This window comes from Bombina bombina, chromosome 2 (genome assembly GCF_027579735.1).
Source record: "Bombina bombina isolate aBomBom1 chromosome 2, aBomBom1.pri, whole genome shotgun sequence".
Taxonomy (NCBI): domain Eukaryota; kingdom Metazoa; phylum Chordata; class Amphibia; order Anura; family Bombinatoridae; genus Bombina; species Bombina bombina.
The window spans coordinates 960,879,897-960,905,221 of record NC_069500.1 but is presented as its reverse complement, the minus strand read 5'-3'; positions in this window follow the sequence as shown (position 1 = coordinate 960,905,221).

Here is a 25,325-nt window from a genome sequence, read left to right as displayed (position 1 = left end):
TTTATAAGGAACCGAAATCAGTTTTTTGGGCGGTTCAGAATTTGTGCACAAAGACTCAAAGGCCATTTGTGACCTATTAAGGTCTTTTTTAAACTTATGTGTATAAATATAGTGTGTTATTTGATGGTGACGTATCCAAGGTTTTAATATGCCACTGCAAATGGGTAGCATTTTCCCATCACGGATTATTTGGTATATAGGGAGTGTTTGTTTAAAATCAGTTATATTCCCTAGTTGAACCTTTTTACTTGCTGGGAATTTGTCATTATTTATCAATGGGCATAAAGGGGAGTAGTTATGTATGGGTGATTGTTGCGAATCTTAACCCAATCTGACCAGGTTGTGTTGATGACTGAGGAAGGGCTGGACTGTATCAGCTTGGTGTCTGAGTCTGGATTCCAGATTGCTATCCCTAAGTGTGGTTTGCCTGAAATATGGGTTTCTAATTGAACCCATCATTTGCCTATCTCTTCATTGTATCTGGACCATTCCACTATTCTCTGCAAGGAGATAGCCTGTTTGTACGCCAATAGGTTGGGGAATCCCAGACCATCTTCCTCCGTGGATTAGTTCAATGTCTGTTTCGATAGTCTGGGAGGTCTACGATTCCAAATATAATTATTTATTATCTGCTTTAATTACATAATTTCCCTAGTTACGTTTAGGATTGGAAGAGTTTGAAAAAGGTAAAGAGTTTTGGGTAATAGTGTCATTTTCACCACATTTATCCTCCCTAGTCAGGAAATATTTTTCGGTAGCCAAGTATGCACTATGTGATGGAAGTCCTCTATTAATTTTCCATAGTTATGTTTTCATAAGATCTTTGGGTCTGGGAAGATGTGGAGGCCGAGGTATTTCAAATAATTTTTCTGTAATCTGAAAGGGCTCTTTTTTTGTTAAACTAGGGAGCTTTGAGGGGGGATATTATTTGGCAGTATTTCTGACTTAGAAAAAATTACCAAAAAGTTGGAAACTGAGCCATACTTTGTAAGTTCACCTTGAACTATAGGAAGGGAGTCTTGTGAATTTGTGAGGGTTAATAAAATGTCATCAGCAAAAACTGCCAATTTGTATGTCTGTTGATTAATTTGTATTCCTTGAATCTCAGGGTTTAATCTGAGTTTGATTGCAAGGGGTTCCAGTGCTAGGATAAATAGAAGCAGTGAGAGGGGGCAGCCCTGACGTAATCCATTCCTGATCTCAAATAACCTTTATGCATGCTGAGGGGTTACTATATAAGGCATTTTTTTATTTATAAAAGTAGAGGGAAAGCAAAAATGAGACAAGGTGGCAAGCAGAAAGGTCCAATCCAAGCGATCGAATGCCTTCTCTGCATCTGTAGATAGAAATATTGCTGGAGTTTTGTTCGTTATAAGCGAGTCTAAGAGATCTAGGACTTTAATTGTATTATCTTTTGCCTCCCTTTGTGGGACAAAACCCACCTGGTCATCATGGATTATAAACGGTCAAATTGGGCTTAGTCTATTGGCAATAATTTTGACATAAACCTTCAGGTCGACATTAAGAAGAGATATTGGCTTAAAGTTGGCTGGTGAATCGGGGTTTACCGGGTTTGGGCAGTACTGACACTTGTGCCTGAAGCATAGTATCCGGGAATTGTATTTGCTCTGGTATCTGGTTAAATAAATTAGTGAGATGCGGGACTAGAAGATTAATGAAATATTTAGTATAGCCCAGAAAACCCATCCAGGCCTGGTGCTTTATTAGATTTTAGATTTTGTATGACTGCCATATCTCTTTTTCTTGTATTGGTTTATCTAGTTTATCCTTAAGGGCCTGAGGGATGTTAGAGATTGGAATATCCCTAGGTAGTTTGCACAGGATTATTTATGTGTTTCTTCCCTTCTGCCTGGTGTCAAATTGTATAATCTATCTTAGAAATGTTTCAATTCTTCTGCTCTGCTATTTGTGTCCTCTATAGTTTGTCCCTTTTTATCGTTAAGAGAGTGTATGAAAGATTTGGGTTGGCATTTTTTAAGGGTTCTCGCTAAGAGCTTTCCTGCTTTTTTACCTTCACAGTAAAACCGTTGCTGCCACAAAAGTTGCTGTTTTGGGGTTTTCATTTGGAGCAGCTTGTTCATATCTGATCTAAAACTATTCAATTGTTCTATAAAGGTAGAGTCCAAAGGTGCTATTTTATGGAGATAGTCTAATTCAGTGACTTTTTGAGCTAGATTAATATACTCCTCTCTATTTTTCTTATTTATTTTAGCTTTTATTTTAATGAGTTCACCTCTGATATAGCTCTTATGTGCTTCCCAAATTGTCCCTGGGTTCATGTCATGTGTGGAGTTGATAGAAAAGAATATATCTAGGTGCTTCTCTAGATGAGTCATAAAATTAGGGTCTAGAAGAATGGATTTATCCAATCTCCAGTAGTAAGATCTTATAGGTGTTGAAGGCCAATTTAGTTGGCAAGTGACCATTGAATGGTCTGACCAAGTTGTGTGTGAAATATTAACTCTGGAGATGTATGATAAAGCCAAATGGTCTACTAAAATGTAGTCCAGTCTGGAGTATAGTTTTTGAGGGTTTCGAGAAGAAAGTATAATCTCTCTTGTGTGGATGCAAAAATCTCCAGGAATCGTGTAGGGTGAGGAGTTTCAAATTCTCCCATATAGACTGCAAAGCACTCTGTGGGACCCTAGAATAAGAGGTCAAGCAGCCCACTAAAGGGTTTAATGTGACATTTAAATCTCATGCTACCAGTAGAGGGCCTTTAATCAGGGGGATAAGTGTGTTTGTTATTTTCTTGATAAAAGCGTCTTGGTTTTTGTTTGGTGCATACAAGTTAACAATTGTTATTGGCTTCCCATAAATGAGTCCAGTAATACTCAAGTATCTCCCTTCTTTGTCTTTGTCAAGGTGTATGAGTGAGAAAGGAATAGCCCTGTTGATAAGGATGCTAACCCTGTTAGTTTTCTTTTCTGGATTGGTACTATGAAAGTGTTGGGTGTATGTAGATGAAAAATATTTTGGTATATTCCTAGACCTAAATTGTGTCTCTTGCAATAAGATTATATCTCCACCCCTTTGTTTAATGTTGTGTAAAGCCATTCTTCATTTGGAAGGGCAATGTATCCCTCTCACATTTTGGGAGATGAAATTAAGTGTGTGACATTTGTTAGATGTCATTTAAGTGTATGGTAAAGGTATATTTCTGTGTTAGAGGAGCAGTGATTAAGTGACAGGTACCTCAATTTCCAAATGACTTGGTTTCCCAGCAATGCCTTAAGAAGAGTAAGAATCCTGAAAAAGAAAAATGTATCTAAAAAAAAAGAAAAAAAGAAAAATTTGTAATTTGAAACATTAACAATAATAACCAAGGATACTCAGGATCCTCACCATGAAAGTGAATACAATTAAATATAGCTAAACATATATATCTTTCAGTGTATGATATAACTAAACATTAGATAATTCGGAACAAAAGAACTCCTCAACAGATTTTAGTAACCTATGTAGTGACCCAAATTGGGAATTTGAACTGTAGCTTTTCAAGATCCAGAGGCTACTTTCATGGGTATGTAAGGGAAAGCCCAAATTACCAGTAGGTCAAACATTATCCTCCAACTGTTTTGGAAATGGTATTTAAAGATTTTTGAAAAAGTTATGGTGACCTTGCACCTATCAGGTCACTTCCTTTTGGAAGGCGAATTTCTCCACTTGTTTCTTGGACCTCCTGGCTTGAGCTTTCTGCCAGTCAGGTCTCAGAGACAGTGGAGGGAGGATGTCTTGTGCCAGTTAATCTTCTTGCCTTAATTGAGAGTCATCAGGCACTGGTTCCAGGATATTTAGTTTCTGGGCTATCATCTGGGGATCTGCAGATTATTCTCCTACTTTTCCAGGTAATAAGAAGGTGAAAAGGGAACCCTCATCTGTAAAGAATGTTTCGGCTTCTTAAGATTGTAGTAAGGGGGCTCAATTCCTTTCTTTTTTGGAGAGTTGTTATAGAGAGATCAGAGTAAATTTGTAGCTCCACATTGTCGAGGACTATGGATCTCTTTTGTCTCGCCTTGCTCATGATTTCCTCTTTTTCTGTGTAGTTAGTCATCTTGGCTATGACATCTCTAGGGGGTTGAGATTCTAGGGGCTTAGGACGCAGGGCCCTGTGCACTCTGTCTATTTGGATATGCTCCATATCTTCATCTCCTTTGAGATATTTGAATAATTCCTGTAGATATTGGTCAAGGTCTGGGGCCTCTGCTTTTTTAGGGATGCCCCTAATCCTAATGTTGTGTCTTCTACTCCTGTTCTCAACATCATCCAGCTTATCCTCCAATTCCTGAATTGTTTCATCTTGCCTGTGTATTTGGGTATAGACTGCAGCCATTGCAGTAGAATGTGATTCCTGCTCATTTTCCACTTTCTCCACTCTATGGCCCAGATAGGTTAAAAAAATTATTTCAGATATTTCTTCTCTTATATACTGCTTAACCTATGTGATTAAAGATGAAACATCTTTTTTAGAAGGGAGAGAGTTAAATAATGCTTTAGGAACTGTGATTCTCTCTGCTGCCTAGTCTTCCTCTGAATCTGAAGAGGGTGTGTAGTTTTGTAATATTGGGTTGGTCTGTTTAGAGGGATCCAGGGTTTTAAAGTAACTTTTCACTGATGGTGTAGAAGAAGGTGTATATTTCACCTGAGTCTCCCTTCTTGTGTTCTTTTTTAGGAGACATTTTGTTTATAGCACTGAGTGAGAAAGAAGATAAGTGTAATCTAGTAAGGAGGATTGGGAGAAGTAAAAGTCTCTTTTGCAGACCGGTTATTCACAAACTCTGTTTGCATATAAAATGCTTGTGGAATGATGTTTTAATCATATGAAAGAAAAACAAAAAACACTCCAGCGGTTTCAACCCATTTTGAAATCTCATATATGCAGCAGGATTTATCTCCCCAGGACCTGAAAGTCCTACTTATAATAAAGTGAGTTTATGTGTTTCTATGTTACTCTCTTTAGATAAAGCCAGAAAAGTCTGTCCTCAACTCACCATGCAGGCCAGCCGTTTTGCTACAGACCTCGTCCCTTCTGTCTTATGAAGGCTGCCGTGGCTAAGTGCAAGATTTTCATGACACAAAGTAGTGATATGCCCTCCGGTGTGCCTCAAGTTGCTCTGCTACATAACCGCTGCTCTTACCAGCTGCATCATTATTAGCTTATGCATCTCCGCATAGCTAAGATGGCACTTGGTTCCGGCTGTCTCACCCGAGGTGTACGTCCTTTCATTCCAGCTGCCTTGTGCTCTTGAGCAGCAGCTTGCTGATGCTGGCCAAGATTCGTGTAGTTGTGCTATGTTCTCCATTCTATTTAGGCTGATTTTTGGCTGCTGCTCACGTCTTCTGTGTCCCTGATGATTTGCGCACTGCCGCTTCGCTTAAGATGGCGCTGGGCTTTGGTCTGTCTCCTCAGTTTTTGAATCCAGTCCCTCTCCTGCTTTTGGGAACGTACTAACAGCTAGATACTGCTGCCGATTTGTGCAGGGAGTGCTCTGCTTCTCCTTAATATTAAGCACTGTCAGCTATGGGCATCATTTACTGCTTTGGCATGGTGTAGGAGCAGGAGCTCACTTACAGTGCAGCTGCCTCCATCGAACGCTTGCTCTGCCCCCAGAAAGAACATCCTTTTATTATTGAGGAGTCCCGTGCCACTGTTATTGGTCACAGTCCCCTAAACACAGCATAAACTACACACACAAATTAATCTTTCATATAAAAAAGAGAGTTATTCTCTTTCAGACAAGAGGTATCATGTCTATCTAGGTAGGCTATAGGAATTACAAGCCCTTTTTCAACATTTAAAAGGCACAGTAAAGTAAAAATTAAGCTTCAATTATTCAGATAGAGCATGTCCAATTCTAAACAATTTTAAAATTGATTTCTATTATCTAATTTGCTTTGTGCTCTTGGTATTATTTGCTGAAAGCATACCTCATGAATACCAATCAACTACTGGGCGCTAGATGCTGATTGGTGGCTGCACACATGTTTCTTGTTCTTGGAAATTTATAGGGTAGCGCCATGACAAATCAGGAGCTGGAGCTATGTAGTATCAGGGAAAGAGACAGGATGAGCAGTAGGCAAAGTAGCTAGGCAGGGGAGGGTGGATCTGGTTGTCTTCAGCAAAGTGGATTTCTGCTGGAGCAAGGGTGAGCAGAGCTCCCAAAATATAACTAAAACCCAAATTGCAGGACAGTTTCAGGCTTTGATTTCATGATATCAAGCAAAAATAATCATGCACTACTTAGGACAGTAGACATCTGCATTTGGATTTGTACTAATGTGAAAAAAAGACAAATGTTACATTATTCATTGTATCTGGGCAGAAACTACTTTGATTTACACACACTAAACTGGCTAAGTAGGTGTGACTGACCTACCTTACAGTATGTATTACTAACATAGTTACTGATCACAGCCCAAGTGCCAACACTTCTTCCAACAATACTGCGTCAAGCCCTATAGTGCCCAAACACTGTCAATCTATATACTCCAAACATTAGACATGCTGCAATATATTTGTTCTACTACTTTGTTTACACATAAAGCCCCATGTACTATCCAGCAGACAGACAATGTTCCCTACTTGGGAACCTGTCCACCTGCCTTTATGGTGAAAGGGCAGTGGACACTATAGGTCCAGTGCCCACATGTACTATTGCACCAGGACTTCTTTGTGCAATATCTCCCCTTGCAGCAGAGACATTCAATCACCCCTAACAAGTGTGTTTAGGGGGATTTAGCTCACTGTGTGTCCACTATCCTAGAGTAGTGTGATTATTGGTTGTCATTGTCCAAGTGTCCTGTTTGAGAACTTCTGGCAGTCTACAATAAACACTGCAACAATTTCTATTGTACAAAAAAAGAAAAAATAAGAAAACAAATCCAAATCTGTATATTCTAGAAGGTGGAGTAGCTTTAATATTATGTTTTAATATTTTTGTGTGTCTTTTGTGTCTTCTGTGCCTTCAGTGCCATTTGGTGTGTGCTTTTGTGTATGTGCTCTCTTTGTGCAATGTTATGCCAAATTATGATTAATTATCCCATGTCATTTCATTATGATGTTTATAAAGGGATACCATAAACACATTTAAGGTCGTAGTCCTAGTAGAAATACTCTGCAGATGAGCGGATGAGGACATACTGCTACTATATGTGCAGCTAACATAAAATAAACCAAGGAACCCTGTTAACCTCTTCATTATGGGTGATTTAAGCACTAATATATAAACATATATATAGGACACAATTTATTTATGACACACTTGAACAGTACACACACTACTAATCAATTGATTACGGTATGTGTTAATTGTGCAGTATAGCACTAACTCTCACATGGACAGATTCCCATAGACAGACTATATCGGCATGATACACACGCCCACTTTGGTCATATGATGTAAACATGTAGGCGTGCACACTATGATATACAGATCCATCTAACTGCCAGGCTGTAACCGCAACCAGAAATGGGTATGCAACTGTGGCTAATGCACTCTGATGAGCTCCGGTAATAACTACAAGCTAAGTTTCAAACAACTGATGCGTGTAGCATATCAGCACAGTAATCATAAAGGTCAGTATAACATTATATAAAGTATAACATATATATTAACCCCTAAACCACCGCCCTCCCGCATCATAAACAATAGTTTAATTTTATTAACCCCTAATCTGCCATCCCTAACATCACCGACACATACCTACATTTATTAACCCCTTATCTGCCGCCCCCAATGTCGCTGCAACTATATTAAATGTATTAACCCCTAAATCTAAGTCTAACCCTAACTTAAATATAATTTAACTGAGCAAAAATATAATTGAAACACTAAAACCTTAAGGATACCCCAGGCCACTCCCAGACCACCTCCCTAAAAAGTGGTCACAGAAAACAGAAATAAGGTACAAATGAAGAGAGGGCGCTAATAAGCTAGAGGTAACCAACACATTTATTCCATGGACTAATAGTCCGGTATCAATAAGAAATGTAAAACCAAATAGTACACATAAATTTATCTGAAGTACAAAAAATATAATTACTATAATCAAGGGACGTCTCCCTAGGTAATCGATATTAAATATACATTACAATAAAAATGATAAGAGCATGAAATTAAAAATTAAAAATAAATAAAATGGAAAAAGGGATCTTTGCCAAATTACCACCTTAAAAAACACCTTAAAATGTGTGAAATCCACTAATTAAGTTGCAAGCATAAAATTTAAAAACAATGGATGATTCCGCCAGATGATGTGAGATGTCACAGGTCTAAATAAACCAAAAAGTCACATATAACAATGTTGCGTCCCAATAAGATTGCAAATAAGTAGCAGATATTGGCTTGTATTATACTTTGTTGCTTAGGATGGGACAGTCTTATTATTGATGTTCTACAACCTGCCAGACCCCCTTGGTTACAGGATGGTGGCGTAAGTGTATCACTGCTCGCCCTAAAGAGAAGTAAAAGAGGCGGCGTTTACCCCACTGGACAGCCGAAGCAGCCAATGTGAATTGGATTGGAATATCTGTCTTACCAGATAGCTGATCTAACAGATCGGCGTTTCACCAATATAATTTAAATAAATCTAAATAAAATTATTACAATTCACTAAATAATTCCTATTTAAAACGCAATACTTACCTATAAAATAAACCCTAAGATAGCTACAATATAACTAATAGTTACATTGTATCTAGCTTAGGGTTTATTTTTATTTTACAGGCAAGTTTGTATTTATTTTATCTAGGTACGATAGTTATTAAATAGTTATTAACTATTTAATAGCTACCTAGTTAAAATAAATTCAAATTTACCTGTAAAATAAAACCTAACCTAAGTTACAATTACACCTAACACTACACTATAATTAAATTAATTACCTAAACTAAATACAATTAAATACAATTGAAAAAAATTATCTAAAGTACGAAAACAAACACTAAATTACAGAAAATAATAAAATAATTGCAAGTTTTTTAAACTAATTACACCTAATCTAATCCCCCTACTAAAATAAAAAAAGCCCCCCAAAATAATAAAAAGCTCTACCCAACACTAAATTACAACTAGCCCTTAAAAGGGCCTTTTGCGGGGCATTGCCCCAAAAAAAGAACAATACCCCCTCAAAATTACAACCCACCACCCACACACCCAACCCTACTCTAAAAACCGCCCAATCCCCCCTTAATAAAACCTAACACTAACCCCTTGAAGATCACCCTACCTTGAGAAGTCTTCACCCAGCCGGGCCGAAGTCCTCAACGAAGCCGGTGAAGTGGTCCTCCAGACGGGCAGAAGTCTTCATCGAAGCTGGCTAGAAGAGGTCCTCCAGACGGGCAGAAGTCTTCATCCAGGCGGCATCTTCTATCTTCATCCATCCGGCACGGAGCGGGTCCATCTTCAAGACATCCGACGTAGAGCATCCTCTTCCATCGACGTCCAACTGAAGAATGAAGGTTCCTTTAAATGACATCATCCAAAATGGCGTCCCTTGAATTCCGGTTGGCTGATAGAATTCTATCAGCCAATCAGAATTAAGATGCAATCAACCAATAAAATTGAAGTTCAATCCTGTTGGCTGATTGGATCAGCCAATAGGATTTTCCTATAGGAGCTTTACACTGCTTTTTTGCAGTTGTTAGTTTTTTTTCAGCCAGCTCTCCCCCATTGATTCCTATGGGGAAATCATGCACAAGCACGTTTTACCAGCTTACCGCTAACGTAAGCAGCGCTAGTATTGAGGTGAGATGTGGAGCTAAATTTTGCTCTATGCTCACTTTTTTGCGGCTGGCGCCAGGTTTCTAAAACCCGTAATACCAGCGCTGTCTGTAAGTGAGCGGTGAGCATAAACTGCTCGTTAGCACCGCACAGCCGTACCGACAAAACTCGTAATCTAGGCGTATGTTTCCACTTAGAACTAGACTATACTGCCTTACCACAGATTATGTACCACATAGACTTACTAGTTTTATAGTACTACGATTAAGAAGTATGCAAATTAAATTTAAATGAGACTACATGAGCACAAATACTCTGTCAACTGTCACCTGGTGGTTTCCTTATATTATATTATATAAAATCAACACATTGCTAACTTACAATATAACACAACACTAGTTAAAGTATGAATATTCACTGTAAGCATGTATTATGCTATATTGGTCACTGTTGGATTGTTCATGTGTTGTAACTGTTGCCATGAGTCACTATGGCAACAATTTTGGTGCATTTTTTGATTCACTGGGGGTGGAGTTATGTCTATTTATACATTTGGTTTGTTGTGATTGCCTAAGGAAGGGGAGTATGTACCTAAAACGTTACAAAAATAAAATTCACATTGGATTGAAAAGACCAGAGAGTGTGTTATTATTTTTGTAGACAACCCATGTTGTTGATCTAGGCCCATTTTGGTATATTTCCTAACACCATTTCGCCATTGAATGTGATCATATAATTTATTTTTTTAACTTTTTCAAAAACTTTGGGTTTCTCACTGAAATTATTTACATACCACTTTTGCAGTCCTAACACAAATGGTTGTAAAAGCTTTTCTCGAATCCCCTCTGTTCATAAATAGCAGACATGCTTAGCTTTGCCATTGTTTTTTGATAATTAGAAATCTACAAATTGCAGCTGTGTGCCACACTTCTGAAATTCCCAGCATTTGAAGACGTTTGTTAATAAGCTGGTAATTGTAATAGTATTATAATGTAGGTATTGCCCTCCCATCTCCCTGATCCTTCTCAAACAGCTTTCTCCTCCGTCCACACTTCTCACCTCCATCTTAGGTACTTGCAGACAGTCTGACAGTATAAAGTTTTAGGGCTCTTTTTTCAATTAACACATTTGTTTTATTATTTTTTATTTTCTGCAGTGTAGGATCCCCCCTTTTCCCTCACCTCCCTGATTTCTCTGAAACAGCTCTATAACCCTTCCCTCCTCCCAATATTCTGCCAGTACTCAGTTTACATACATTTAATTTAAATGATATTTATTAATAAAAATAAAATCTGTAGTATGATGATCCCCCTCACCCTCTCCACCTACCCCTCCAAAGGCAAGATTACAAGTCGTGCGGTATGTATTTTCCAAGCGCGATATGGTCTTTTCGCAAGAAAATCATTGTGCAGATATTACAAGTCTTCAAAAAACTTTTACGCAATAAACCTTTCCGAGCTCGAAGAGCTGACGTTAACATTTTTCAGGAACAAAAATATTTCACTAAACACTTTAAAAATACATTACAAAGTACAGTTACACTCATATTAAAGAAAGAAACATGCCGGTCCAAGCAGCTTCTGATCGTAGTCCCCATAATAGCGGAAGTGAACCCACTGCTTAAAAAAGTAGTCCAAGTACTTCCTACTGCCACAGAGTGCCGTAGCAGTGGTGAAATCAAGCCACTTAGTATAAAGGTACAAAGAACAAAGTGCAGGCACTACTGGGGGTAATACCAAATAGAAATTTATTGTGTAGACAAAACATGAAAACATCAAATGCTGAGCGCTATTATAAAAAAGCCAAATTGTAGCAGACAGACTACAGGCACGAAGTCTGACGCGTTTTGTGCCCCCTAGTGCCGCTTAACAAAACTTTCTTGCAATAGGAAATATTCACATTTTCATGTTAACTTTTCAGGGAGATTACGTCATGGGCTTTGCGCAAAAGATCAGGGTTTTAGTTTTTTTTTTATATTTGACTTCTCCATTGACTTCTACGGTGGAATATTGAGCCTGTAACCAAACCCATCATTGCTGATTATCCAGATAATCAAATAGTCTAATGATGGCCAGATCAATTGCTTCTTTAATCTTCACAACAGTTTTCAGCTGTGCTATCATAATTGAAGAAATGTTTTCTAATGATCAATTTGCCTTTTGAAATTATAAATGTGTATTAGTAAACACAACCTGCCACTGGGATACAGAACAGATGGATGCTAATACTGGGCCTCTGTAAAAAACAGCCATTTCCACCTACAATAGTCATTTAAAACATTAACACTATTTCTGATCAATTTAATATCATTTTAATGGATACAAAATTTTACTTTTCTTTTGAAAACAAGGAAATGCCAAAGTGATTCCAAACTTTTAAATGCTAGTGTGTGTATATATACAACAAAGTATCATAGTGCAACAATGTAGTAAGGTGGGCAATCTCCTATATATAAATACAGGTACTCAGACTCTTCAGAGCTACAGCTAGCTCTAGGATTACAGCACTATGAAATACCCTCAGGCATTCAGGTCCACTTCTCTCCGCATCAATTTAAAACAATATTAATAAAATATTAAAAAGGACATACAGCCCCTATATCTGGTTACTCATTCCGGTAACGTGTGTATACAACTAGACCCACTTTTTTCTAAGGTACTACACAAATACACATTGGGCCAGCACAAAATTGCACTTTCGCAAATGTGATATTTGTGCTCCACACGTAATACCAGTGCACACAATTGTGCGCTGGTATCTGAATGGGTCCGCAATTGCATGGAAGCTTTGCACTCAATAGAGCATGCTTTCATAGGCTCCAAAGGGAGACTCATTCTCATGCCATCAGACACTGCATGAGAACTAGAACAGCGAAGGGGATAAGTAGTGCAGCGATGGGCAGCATATATATATATATATATATATACACACAGTACTGCGCAAAAGTCTTAGGTCACCACCAGCTTTGATGTTTTAGCAAAGTTTTAATGGCCATCCATATTTTTTTTCAGTCTTTTTATTAAGATACAAACAGAAAATAAAGAAAATATGTACACAAAATATTTAAAAAACACAATTTTTATAACAAAATGGCTTCTTCAGGGTAAAGTCAGTATTTAGTTTGACCTACCTTGGCAATAAGCACACCTTGAAGTATTTTGGGGAGACTGTCCTGAAGTTTTGTGAAGTAATCTTCTGGTATATTATACTGGGCTTCTTTCAGCACTTCCCAGAATTCTTCTTTAGATTTAGGTTGTCTTTTATTTCTTTCTCTGTCCAGGTGATCCCATACTGCCTCTATAATATTCAGGTCTGGACTCTGTGAGACCAGTCCATGACTGTCATTGTTTTATCAGCTGTTTTTCTCTCCAAATATGATTTTACTGCATTAGCAATGTGCTTGGGATCGTTATCATGCTGAAAAATAAAACCCATTCCCAATCAGGCACTTTCCAGAAGGAATGGCATGATGAATTAAAACCTGCCTGTACTTTTTAGCATTCATTATCCCATCAATTTGGACAATATCACCAACACCACTGGCAGATATGCAGCCCCAAACCAGGACAGACCCTCCACCATGTTTCATTGAAGGCCACAAACACTTATTCTTCCATCTCTCTCCAACTCTTCTTCTCACATATTGTCATTGATTGGACCCAAAGTTTTCAAACTTGGATTCATCACTCCATAATACTCTTTTCCACTGATCTTCATTCCAATCTTTGTGAGCTTTAGCATATCTTAGACTTTTCACCCTGTTCCCCTTCTGAAAAAGTGGTTTCCTAGCTGCTGCCATTCCACAAAGACCATTCCTGATCAAGCTTTTTCGGACTGCAGAAGGGTCAACTTGGTATCCCAATGAAGCTGCAAGATGTTGAGCCAGGTCCTTGATGGACTTATTCTGGTCTTTCAAAGAAGAAACTCTGAGAAACTTCTCATCAGATTTTGAAAGTTTTCTTGGCCTTCCAGTCCTTTTTTTGTCTTTGACCTCTCCTGAGTCTTCAAATTTCTTTATAACAGCTTCAAAACCACCTCTTGAGTATACAGTTTGTTTGCTGATTTCCCTTTGAGACTGACCTTGCTGATGCAAAAGTATGATTTTGAATGGAATGATGTGATTGAAAGTTGGTCTTATTAGCAAGCTTCCAATTAATTAAACTCATACCCCATGTTTATGTAATGCTGAAGCATGTCTTGCACAAACCTGGTGTTTTAGCAGTCATTTTGACATGAAATAGTAGGACAAATACAGATGTTAGAAATGACATTGATTAGTGTTCCATTTCATTTAGGTTTACGAGAGCAAGGTTCCTGCTATTGCTCAAGTGTAAGGGGAGGTCAAAATAAATACTTGCCACTTAAGCCTATAGAAGCAGTTTTTTCTGTTTGTTTCTGCTTTTTAATACTGCATACAATATCCTGTATTTTCTGGTTGTATTGTAATAAAGAGACTGATAAATAATTATATATGGTTGTTATACCATTGCTAAAACAACAAATCTAATGGTGGCCTAAGACATTTGCACAGTACTGTATCTGGATATTTACATATATATTTATGTGTTATTATGTGTATATACATATATTAACACAAATATATATGTATATAAGCATATACATATATATTTACAGACAACACACTTCCCATAGACTGCAATGTAAAGACGCTGTGTTTTTTTAACACCCCACACCCGCCAACTTTAATCCCTAAAATTTAATTTGTGCCGTTTTTTTTTTTTTATTAAAAAAAGCTAAATTTTTTTTTTCATAAAAAAACTAAAACACACTTTATTTTGGTGCCAATTGGGACACTTTTGGAAATCTAACCAGAGATCTGATTTCTGGTTAATTTTTGGAGCGTTAATTGCTACTATGAGCTTGTGGTAGCAATAACCAGCCATTTGTAATGGCTGGTTATTTATCGTGCGCCAGTAAGCAGGCAAATTTGCCTGTTTAAGTGTGCACAATAAATTAGCGCTCCACTTGTAATCTGGCCCTAAATGTTTTTATTCTAAATAGCAACAATTTTCCCTGACATAAACTTTAGTGACATTTATAAACTGTCTTTCACTTCAGTGTATGCTGTTCCTTTAATGAATAGTTTAGCACAGTAAAAAACAAAAACAGAAGTGTACTTTCTAAATAATAAATTCTTCCTGACTATTGATTGACTAGCCAGCCAAGCCAAATAAACAAAATCATAAAGATAGACAATCTTAAGCACAATAGTGTCTCTCTTATCACCATATATTGAATAGTAAACTGGCACCCAGCTATACTTTTCCTGCATCAACGTCTTTCCCTAGAAGCTGTCTGTTCAGTGAGAGAGATTGTTTATCACAGCCCTGCATAGAACGCTAGCTTATCAGGGAGCTGTTGCATTTACTGGACAAGGACTTCTTAATAATTAATGCAACATCAATTTTGTATTGTTTTATGTATTTATATAAAAGTAACTAATAACGTTTTATATCATTACCATAAGTGACTCATCAGGTAGAAATAAACTTAAAAAAACACACCTATAAAATGTTTTTGTTTGTTTGTTTTTTTATGCCAACATTGAATTAATGTCATTAATGACAGAATTATTCAAGCTGAGTATTGGTATTGTTTATCCAACTGATGTTCTTTTTAGCAGAGATAAAATTATTGTGAATCAACTTCTAAAAAGATTTCTCAGCCTTTGGCTAACACTGTGAAATCCATTTAAGTAAATGCAATTAGTTGTAAAATAACTTTTAGTATTGTGGGTTATTGAAGCAACAAAATAATGTGTAGCAAGAAGATGGGTAAGAACACACAGTACTCACATATTTTATATTTGTGCAGCAAAGAGAATATTAAAGAACCCTCACATTTTGGTCTGTTACAATAACTGTCCTATAAAATGTAAGGCTTAATTTTTATCCAATGCTAATAGTGATAAAATGCTTGAAGATAGAATGACACAGATAATAACTTAGTTACATAAACTGAGAAAAAAAATAACAAGATTATAGAGAAAACATGATCATTATTTGCCTAGTACTAATAATGATGTAGTAAATAACTGATATGCAACAATTCAAAATAACTGGCATATGTATAGCAGAAGAAAACATCGGTTTATATGTTTTCCACAAGCATTAATGACATATCACATGACCCTATAATTGTTGAGATGTTCTTTATACATTTTATATTCCAAAATAAAAAAATATATAATCAAATTTTTTGAAAGTAAAATGTCAGGGAATGGATAATATATATATATATGTAGCTAAACATAAGTATAAAAAGTAAACTAGCATGTGGCACTTACATGTTTCGGTTTGTGTTTTTCATTGCCTGCTATTTGCATATTCTTCATATTCAAGAAACCAATTTTCCTTCTTAATATAAGGAGAGTCCACGGCATCATTCCTTACTGTTGGGAAATACTGAACCTGGCCACCAGGAGGAGGCAAAGACATCCCAGCCAAAGGTTTAAATACCTCTCCCACTTCCCCCATCCTTTAGTCATTCTTTGCCTTCCGTCACAGGAGGATGGCAGAGAAGTGTCAGAAGATTTCTGAGTAGTTCCTTAGGAAGTGTATCTGCCCTTCGATATGGGACTGGCGTTTTAAGTAGTCTTGTCAACCTCTTAGTGAGAGCATTGACAAAAGTTAGAGTCTGGAGATGCAGGGAGAGTCTTTCTGTGAACCCATTCAGACTGCCTGCTAACAGCTCCTAAGCAATCAGTGTTGGTGAGTTTCACTGCCTGCTTGTTTTCTCACTCAAGTCCATGTCAGGAGCGATGCTACAAGACTGTTACACTTGAGAGGCTGTGTTTCTGTTCCACAGCATGGATTCTGGTAAGATTGTTTAAATTGTTTCATATGTTGAAAAATCTATAATACAGGGTCACAGTGTGGCTCCTTTTATCTTAATAGAATCATGGGTTATATCTCCTAAGGGGGATTATTGAACAGTGGGGATTAATCAAATGTGATGCTATGATTTTATGCTGCTTTATGTGTGAGATTGTATTGGGCTCATAGACTGTTTGTTATGTGGCTGGAATGCACGGGTTTTTACTTTCACTTTGAGATCTGTGCAGCTTGTAGCTTGGCATGTTTTTTCTCATAGCAGGGGCGATCCTGCCTTTCGCACCATGTGATCGGGAGTGGTCTCACTTTTATTTCCTTTTTCCTGACCAAGTTGGCTGTCAGAGAAGACGTTATTTCTCTATATTGTCTGGGTCTAGGAGGTGGTGAGTGCCCCAGCCATTGGGAGAATAAAGGTGCGGTTTTTGACAAAATAAAGATTCTTTATTTTCTGTGTCCTGCTGTTATTAGCTTAAGCTATGGAGGATTCTGATATATTAGAGGGTACTCCCTCTGTTCCAATTAGTAATACTGGTTTATATTGTGAGGAGGCTTTGGTATGCCCGCCCTCTCAGTTATGTTTCACATGCCCTGACAACGTTATTTGGTCAAAGAAGGTTAACCCTTTTAGTACCACTGAGCCGTCCACCTCTGAGGACTCCCCGTCCCGTGAGGTGCATACCCAACATTAATCTCTTCCTACATACGCAGCTTCCCATAGCACGCTTAATCCTCCATCTGGAGGGGGGCTTTTACCACCAGATTTTACCACACAGTTAGAAACGGCAGTGTCTGCGGCCCTCAGTGCTTTACCTCGCCGTACTAAATGCAAGCAAAAGGTTAAACATAGGTCTCCTGCCCCGGTGTCATCATGTAACTTATTGGATTTTACTGCTCTGTCTCAGTTATCTGAGGATGAGTTGCACTCTGAGGCTTCAGAGGATGAACTCTCTGGGATGGAGTCTGCTGCCTCTAAGCCTCCTGCTTCGGAGAAGCCAGCCTTTAGATTTAAGATTGAACACTTACATTTTCTTCTAAAGGAAGTCCTGTCTACATTAGAGGTGACTGATGAATTTTTGATTCCTAAATTAGACAGCGTTTATGAGGACAGGGTAGTGCCTTTAACTTTTCCTGTACCTGTAAAGATGGCAAACATTATTAAGAACAAAAGGGTCAGAATTGGATCTTCCTTTTCCCCTTCATCTTCCTTTAAAAAATTATTCCCGGTCCCGGACTCTCAATTGGAGTTGTGGGGTTCCGTCCCTAAGGTGAATGGTGCTATCTCACTTGAGGATAGCTCGTCGATCAGAGAGCCAATGGATAAAAAGATGGAAACTCTTCTAAGAAAAATGTTTCAACATATGTGATATTTGTTTCAACCAGCATCGGCTGTTGCCATGGTTGCTGGAGCAGCTACCTACTGGTGCAACTCCTAATTGGATTTAATTGAGGTGGAGGGTCCCCTCAACGTTATCCAGGAAAGAATTAAGGCCTTGAGAATTGCTTATTATTTTATCAGTAATGCAAACATGAAAATTATTCGCCTAAAAGCTAAGGCTTCTGGCTTTTCTGTTCAGCCCCGTCGGGCGCTCTCGCTAATGTCCTGGTCTGCGGATATGACTTCTAAGTCCAGACTTCTTTCTCTCCCCTTTAAGGGAAAGATTTTATTTGGTCCAGGCCTGGACTCCATTATCTCCATGGTTACAGGGGCCAAGGGTGCCTTCCTACTGCAAGATAAAAAGAACAAGTCTCAATTTTCATTCCTTTTGTTCTGATAACTCACAATGACAGCAGTCCTCCGCTAAGCCCGAGCAAACTAAGAGTTCTTGGAAACTGGCTCAGTCATGGAATAAGTCCAAGCATAGCAAGAAGCCTACCGAGACTAAATCGGCATGAAGGGGCAGCCCCGGATCTGGCAGACTGTCGCTCTTTTCAGATGCTTGGTTCAGGGACGTGCAGGATCCATGGATCCTGGAGATCATAGCTCAGGGATACAAGATAGTTTTCAAGTCTCATCCATCCATGGGCAGATTTCTCCTCTCAATCCTGTCTTCCAGACCAGAAAAGAGGGGAGCATTTCTGGGGTGCGTGCGGGATCTGTCCTCCTTAGGAGTAATTGTCCTGGTGCCTATCGCAGAAAGAGGTTTGGGATACTATTAAAACCTTTTTGTGGTTCCAAAGAAGGAGGGAACTTTCCGCCCAATTCTGGACCTAAAGTGCTTAAACAAATTTCTAAATGTACCCTCGTTCTAGATGGAGACAATAAGGTCCATCCTTCCCTTAGTTCAGGAAGGACAGTTCATGACCACTATAGATCTGAAGGATACTTACATTCATGTTCCAATCCACAAGGACCACTTCCAGTTCCTATAGTTTGCGTTACTGGACCAACAGTTCCAGTTCATTGCACTTCCGTTTGGTTTAGCTACTACTCCAAGAATTTTTATGAAGGTTCTAAGGATTCTTCTAGCTATTGCCAGAACCCGGGGTATAGCAGTAGCTCCCTACTTGGATGATATTGTGGCACAAGCACCAGCTTTCCATCTGGCAGAAGACCATTCGAAATCTGTTCTCTCTCTTCTTCAATCTCACGGATGGAAGATAAAAGAGTTCTCTTATACCAAGCACGAGGGTGGAATTCCTGGCTACTATAATAGACTCCATATCCATGAGGATATTTCTAACAGACCAGAGATGTTGCAAGCTAGCTTCAGCATGTCTTGCCCTTCGGACCTCCTTTAGGCCCTCTGTGGCTCAGTGTATGGAGGTGATTGGTCTCATGGTGTTAAGCATGGGCATCATTCCCTTTGCCAGGTTCCATCTCAGACCATTATAACTGCGTATGCTGATGCAGTGGAACGGCGATCATTCAGATCTGTCTTAACAGATTTCTCTGGGCAACCGGTCGAGAGAATCGCTCTCTTGGTGACTCTGTCCAGATCATCTGTCCAGAGGGACATCCTTCTTAAGATCATCCTGGGAGATTGTGACTACAGAGGCAAGTCTATCAGGATGGGGAGCTATTTGGGGTGCCAAGAAGGCACAGGGTCTGTGGACTCAGGAGGAATGCTCTCTTCCAATCAACATTCTGGAACTTCAGGCAAATTTTCAATGATCTGAAGTCTTGGCCCCTTCTGGGTTCGTCCCAGTTTATCAGATTCCAACCAGACAATATAACCTCTGTGGCTTACATCAACCATCAGGGGGATCAGGGGGGAATGAGAAGCTCCCTTGCAATGAGGAAAGTATCTCGGATTCTGGAGTGGGTGGAGGCCCACAGCTGTTTGCTGTCAGAGATCCACATTCCGGGTGTGGACAACTGGGAGGCGGATTTTCTCAGCAGACAATCCTTTCCTCCGGGGTAATGGTCTCTCCATCCCGAAGTGTTTGCAGAAATATGCAACAGGTGGGGGACACCAGAGAAAGATTTCATGGCGTCCCGTCTCAATACCAAGCTACCCAGATATGGGTCGTGGTCCAGGGATCCTCAGGCAGAGCTAATAGATGCATTAGCAGTGCCTTGGCGGTTCAGTCTTATTTACCTTTTCCCATTGTTACTACTTGTTCCTCATGTAGTAGCCCGCATTAAGCAGGAGCAGGCATCAGTGATACTGATTACTCCATCGTGGCTTTGAAGGATGTGGTTCATGGATCTGGTGGGGATGTCATCATCTCCTCCATGGAAGTTACCTTGCCGCAGGGATCTGCTCGAACAAGGTCCTTTTGTTCATCAAAATCTAGATTCTCTGAGGCTGACTGTGTGGAGATTGAAGCCTAGTCCTAGCCAAGAGAGGTTTTTCTGAGAGAGTTATTGATACTTTCATTCAAGCTTGTAAACCGGTTACTCATCGCATCTATCATAAGGTGTGGAGAACCTACGTTTTCTGGTGTGAAGAGCGTGGATTTTCCTGGCTTAAACATACGTCTGGGGTTTGTTGTTTTCTCTTGTTCAGAGAAGAATTGCTTGGTATTTCGGCACTGGACTGTCATTGGAAAGGATCAGATTGATATGCTACAGGATATTTTTCTCTGTGAAAAGCATAATGTGCTAAAAGAGACTGCACTCTGAGTGGCACTGGCCTTGTGGACAAGCACAGAAGTTTTTCTAGCTTTTGTTCTGTCTCAGTTGAGTGTGTCTCTCTATTTTCTTTTTTTGTTTTTTTAAAGTTTTGGTTGCCAGGATCCTATCCTTTCTCCAGGATAGACTGGAGAAGGGCCTTTCTGCCAAGTTCCCTGAGAGGACAGATTTCGGCCTTTTCTGTTTTACTGCACAAGAGGCTCGTGGAGCTTCCAGATGTTCAGTCCTTTGTTAAGGCTCTGACTAGGATCAGACCTGTGTTTAGATCTAACGCTCCTCCTTGGAGTCTAAATCTTGTTCTTAAGGTTTTGCAACAGGCTCCATTCGAGACTATGCATGAAATTGACATTAAGTTGTTGTCCTGGATGGTTATTTTTCTACTGGCTATTGCTTCTGCATGCAGAGTATCTGGGATTGCTTCCTTGCAATGTGAGCCTCCTTATCTGGTGTTCCATTCTAATAAGTCTGTCCTATGTACTAAGTTAGGTTTTCTTTCTAAGGTTATGTCAGACTGCAACATCAATCAAAAGATTGTGGTTCCTTCCTTGTGTCCCAATCCTTCTTCTTTGAAGGAACGTTTGCTTCATAATTTGGACATGGTTCGTGCCTTAAAGTTTTATCTTCAGGCTACTAAGGATTTTAGACAAACTTCTTCCTTGTTTGTTGTCTATTCTGGGAAGCGAAAGGGTCAGAAGGTCTCTTCGACTTCCTTGTCTTTTTGGTTAAGGAGTGTTATCCGCTTAGCTTATGAGACAGCGGGACATAAACCACCTTAGAGGGTTACGGCTCATTCTACTAGAGCAGGGCTTCCTCTTGGGCCTTTAAGAATGAGGCCTCTATGGTCCTCCTTACATAATTTTTCTAAATTTTACAAGTTTTATGTTTTTGCTTTGGCTGAAGCAGCTTTCAGAAGAAGGGTTTTGCAGGCTGTGGTGCCCTCAGATTAGGGTCCGCCTCTCTTTTTGTCCCTCCCGTTATCATTCAGTGTCCTCTAGAGCTTGGGTATAGTTTTCCCAACAGTAAGGAATGATGCCGTGAACTCTCCTTATATTAAGAAGGAAAACATTAATTATGCTTACCAGATAATTTCATTTCCTTCTGTATAAGGAGAGTCCACAGCCTTCTAAATTATGTTTTTCTTCTAGCACCATTTATATCCTGATATTTCTCCTACTGTTGCTTGTTCCCTCTGCAGAATGACTTGGGGATGGGGAAATGGGAGAGGTATTTAAGCCTTTGGCTGGGGTGTCTTTGCCTCCTCCTGGTTGACAGGTTCAGTATTTCCCAACAGTAAGGAATGATGCCGTGGACTCTCCTTATACAGAAGGAAATGAAATTATCTGGTAAGCACAATTTATGTTTTTGTGTATGTGTGTGTTTTTTTTAATTATAATACAAATAAATATTAACTTGATCACAGGGCTACAGTGGCATTTTGATATGTTGTGTCTGTATGAAAACAGGACATACTATATTTATTACTAGTAATACTAGTTCCTAGTTACTACCAAGTCTTAAGCTTTACCCAGAATATCACAGCCATGCCCCTCCAGATGAGATTGTGACTTAATTCAGTAGTTACAAGGATTAACAAGCACTTTAAGTAATAGACCCAGAAAATACCAGGATTCCCCTTCTAATGTCACCTATAGTAAACTATCTCTGCTGCCACCAACAAGGATAATTATATGGGAAAAAAAGCCAGACTGATAGATTTTTTTTAAAAAATACACGATTTGTCAAAAATCTAACCAAAAACACAATAGTCTAATATTTGCCTCTCTGGTTACATGTGTTATATATTAGACAAAGACAAAACTTCAAAATATTTATTATGGAAAAAAGTCACCTTGCATTTATATATAAAACAAAAATAATTATCAAACAAAATCGCACAAAGCAAATTGATTTAAAATTAAAAGGAGGATAAAAAAACAGATCCTATTACTTCCCCAGCACATTGGAAGAAAAATGGGCATAAGCATTAGTATCTGTAGCCTCTGATGTAAAATGACCAAGTTATTTAGATAAATTAGTTTTTACTGTGGTCAGGTTTCTGGCCAGTCCCTCTTCAGAGAGAGCAAGGAATTTAGCTATTTAGGTCATAAAACAGCTCTGAAATTATAGGACACATTATAATTATTATATTATTTATTTATTTACCTACATAAAGTTACCATACACTTGTGATGCATCCAATTGTAGATTCGTTGGTATTATTTTGATACCAGACTTTTCCTGATAACCTTTTCATGGGATATTCTAATTTGTCTTGTATGATGTTAGAAATGTGTAGTTGTGGATACTTGCTGTTTATGAGCCACCTGGCAGTTTTACAACAGGGGTGTGAAGGTTTTGCAATGAAAATAAATTGATTCAGATTAGTAAAAGTTACTGAAGCTTGATTTTAGATGGTCTCCATATTTTGTTGGATAAATGCTCTCTTTAAAAAATAAAAGACAAAAAAAAGAAGATATCTTAACATACAACGTCCCATTTTCTCTAATTTTTTCATGACATACTATACTTTTAATAGAAAATGTTTAATCCACATAGGTGCACTTACAAGATAACAATTAAATAAAAAGCTTGTTATAATAGCAGAGACCGGCACACCATGAGGAATTGTCCATTCTTGCCGGCAGTATGATAACACATTGACACAGTAGCGACATGAATAACTGAAATTCCCGTAGTCCTGAAGAGAGGTACGGAAGCCAGGTGGATTCAGAAAACCTCTATGCCTTTCGTCCCTTAACTAAGGGCCTTACTCAAGAAGAAGCTTTCTGTTTTTCACTGGATAGGGTCTCTGGTGCAGATTAATGTCGGTGGAGATACTACACTGTTAACCGTTCCAACACCATAGCAGAACAAAATACATAACAATTAAACTAATTATAATAAAAAAAATATTATTGAAAACAAATGTTGAAAAACGATATATTAAAACTATTATTAGTATTATTATCATCGGTTATTTGTAGAGCCCAACAGATTCTGCAGTGCTAACTATGGGGCCTATTTATCAAAGCGTCAATTCACTCGCCAAACATTGCTGCCGTAAACCTGAATACGATCTCCATATTTATCCAAAAAGCCGTAAAAAATGTGCGTCAAGTACGGTGCGAAGAGCATCAGACTGGTGTTAACTAACAGTCATCGATGTTGTGGTTATTCAGGTTTTTCCCAACTTTATTTATACCATTTCATTACTGTCCATGAACAAGCACATTTCTCTAAAGCTAATCTTTTATTTTTCAACTGTTAATGTCCAAGAAATAGATTGAATTATACCTCAACAAATAATATCTCATAGAGATGTATATTTATATTGATATTATATGATACTTTCACATAAATTAATGCGCATTTGTATTTCTAGAAGTCATATTTTTTTTTAATTATTACAGACATCCCAACCTGCAAAACTCATTTCAGGGAGGTGGGTTCACCCGCTACTACACCGCTGTCCGCCACCCCCCTCCCAGTTATATATTGGATACCTTGAAACCCTAAATAAAATAGAGATTTATCATTAAAGTAGCTTCCCACATTTAAAAAGTAGCTTTATTGCACAGCCACATACAACAAACTTATTTTACAGTGATCGTACGCTTGTTGAATGCTTAAATATTTTAGAATACAAAGTTTAATTACGTGCAGTAAATAAGGTAGTATTTGTGTTTTTATTTTATTAAAAATCAGTGGGGGCTTTTTGGTTACTGATACATGCTTTGGGGGTTCTATAACGTCCCAGAAACTAAAGGCCTTCCTTAAAGGGAACCATAACACCTGCTTTGAAATGTTTTTTACTAACTTTTTCTGATTATGAAAAATAAACTAACTACAATTCTGTGTGTGGTCATCAATTTACTGCATTCTGTTGCAGAAAACACCTTTATAATTTGAATGTTAATCTGCATACTACAATCTGCTATGTATGCTGCCATATTGGCAATTACTTTCCACTACAGTGGGTCATGTGACAAAAACGTCACCTTCCTCTATTACTAACACTAAGAAAGCAGAGTGATCACGTTCAGTGTCTGAGAAGAACGGCATCAGGCACTGCTATAATTATAAATACCAAGAGCAGGGAAGGAAGTGGGAGGGGGAGAGGAATGCAGAGGGGGAAGAAAGGCTCCGGAGACAGAACGCAAACTCTTGCTGCAGATATAAATGTAAAAAGAAACATCTGCATTTATCTAAGTTACTCACAGTCTCAGGAGTCTCCCTCCCCCTTCCTCCCCTGCTCTTGGTATTTATAATCCTAGCAGTGCCTGAAGCCGTTCTTCTTAGACACTGCAGTCATGCTCTGCTTCCTCAGCATTAGAAAAAGGAAGTGCCGTGTGAGTCACGTGACCTACAGTACTGATGTAGAACGCACGTTATAACATGGCAGCTGACATACAAAGTGCTAGGCTGCAGATTAAGCTGTTATTAAATTATTTATTATGAGGCTGGTTTTCTACAACAGAATTAAAAGATGAAGACTGCATACATAATTATTAGTTAGTTTATTTTGCAGTATTAGAACAAGTTAGTTTAGAATATTTGAAGCAGGTGTTATGGTTCCCTTTAAAGAAACACTTTTCTGAATTTGGGCGACATTGGATCATGGTACTTGGAGTTTCAGGGAGATTGCATTCCATT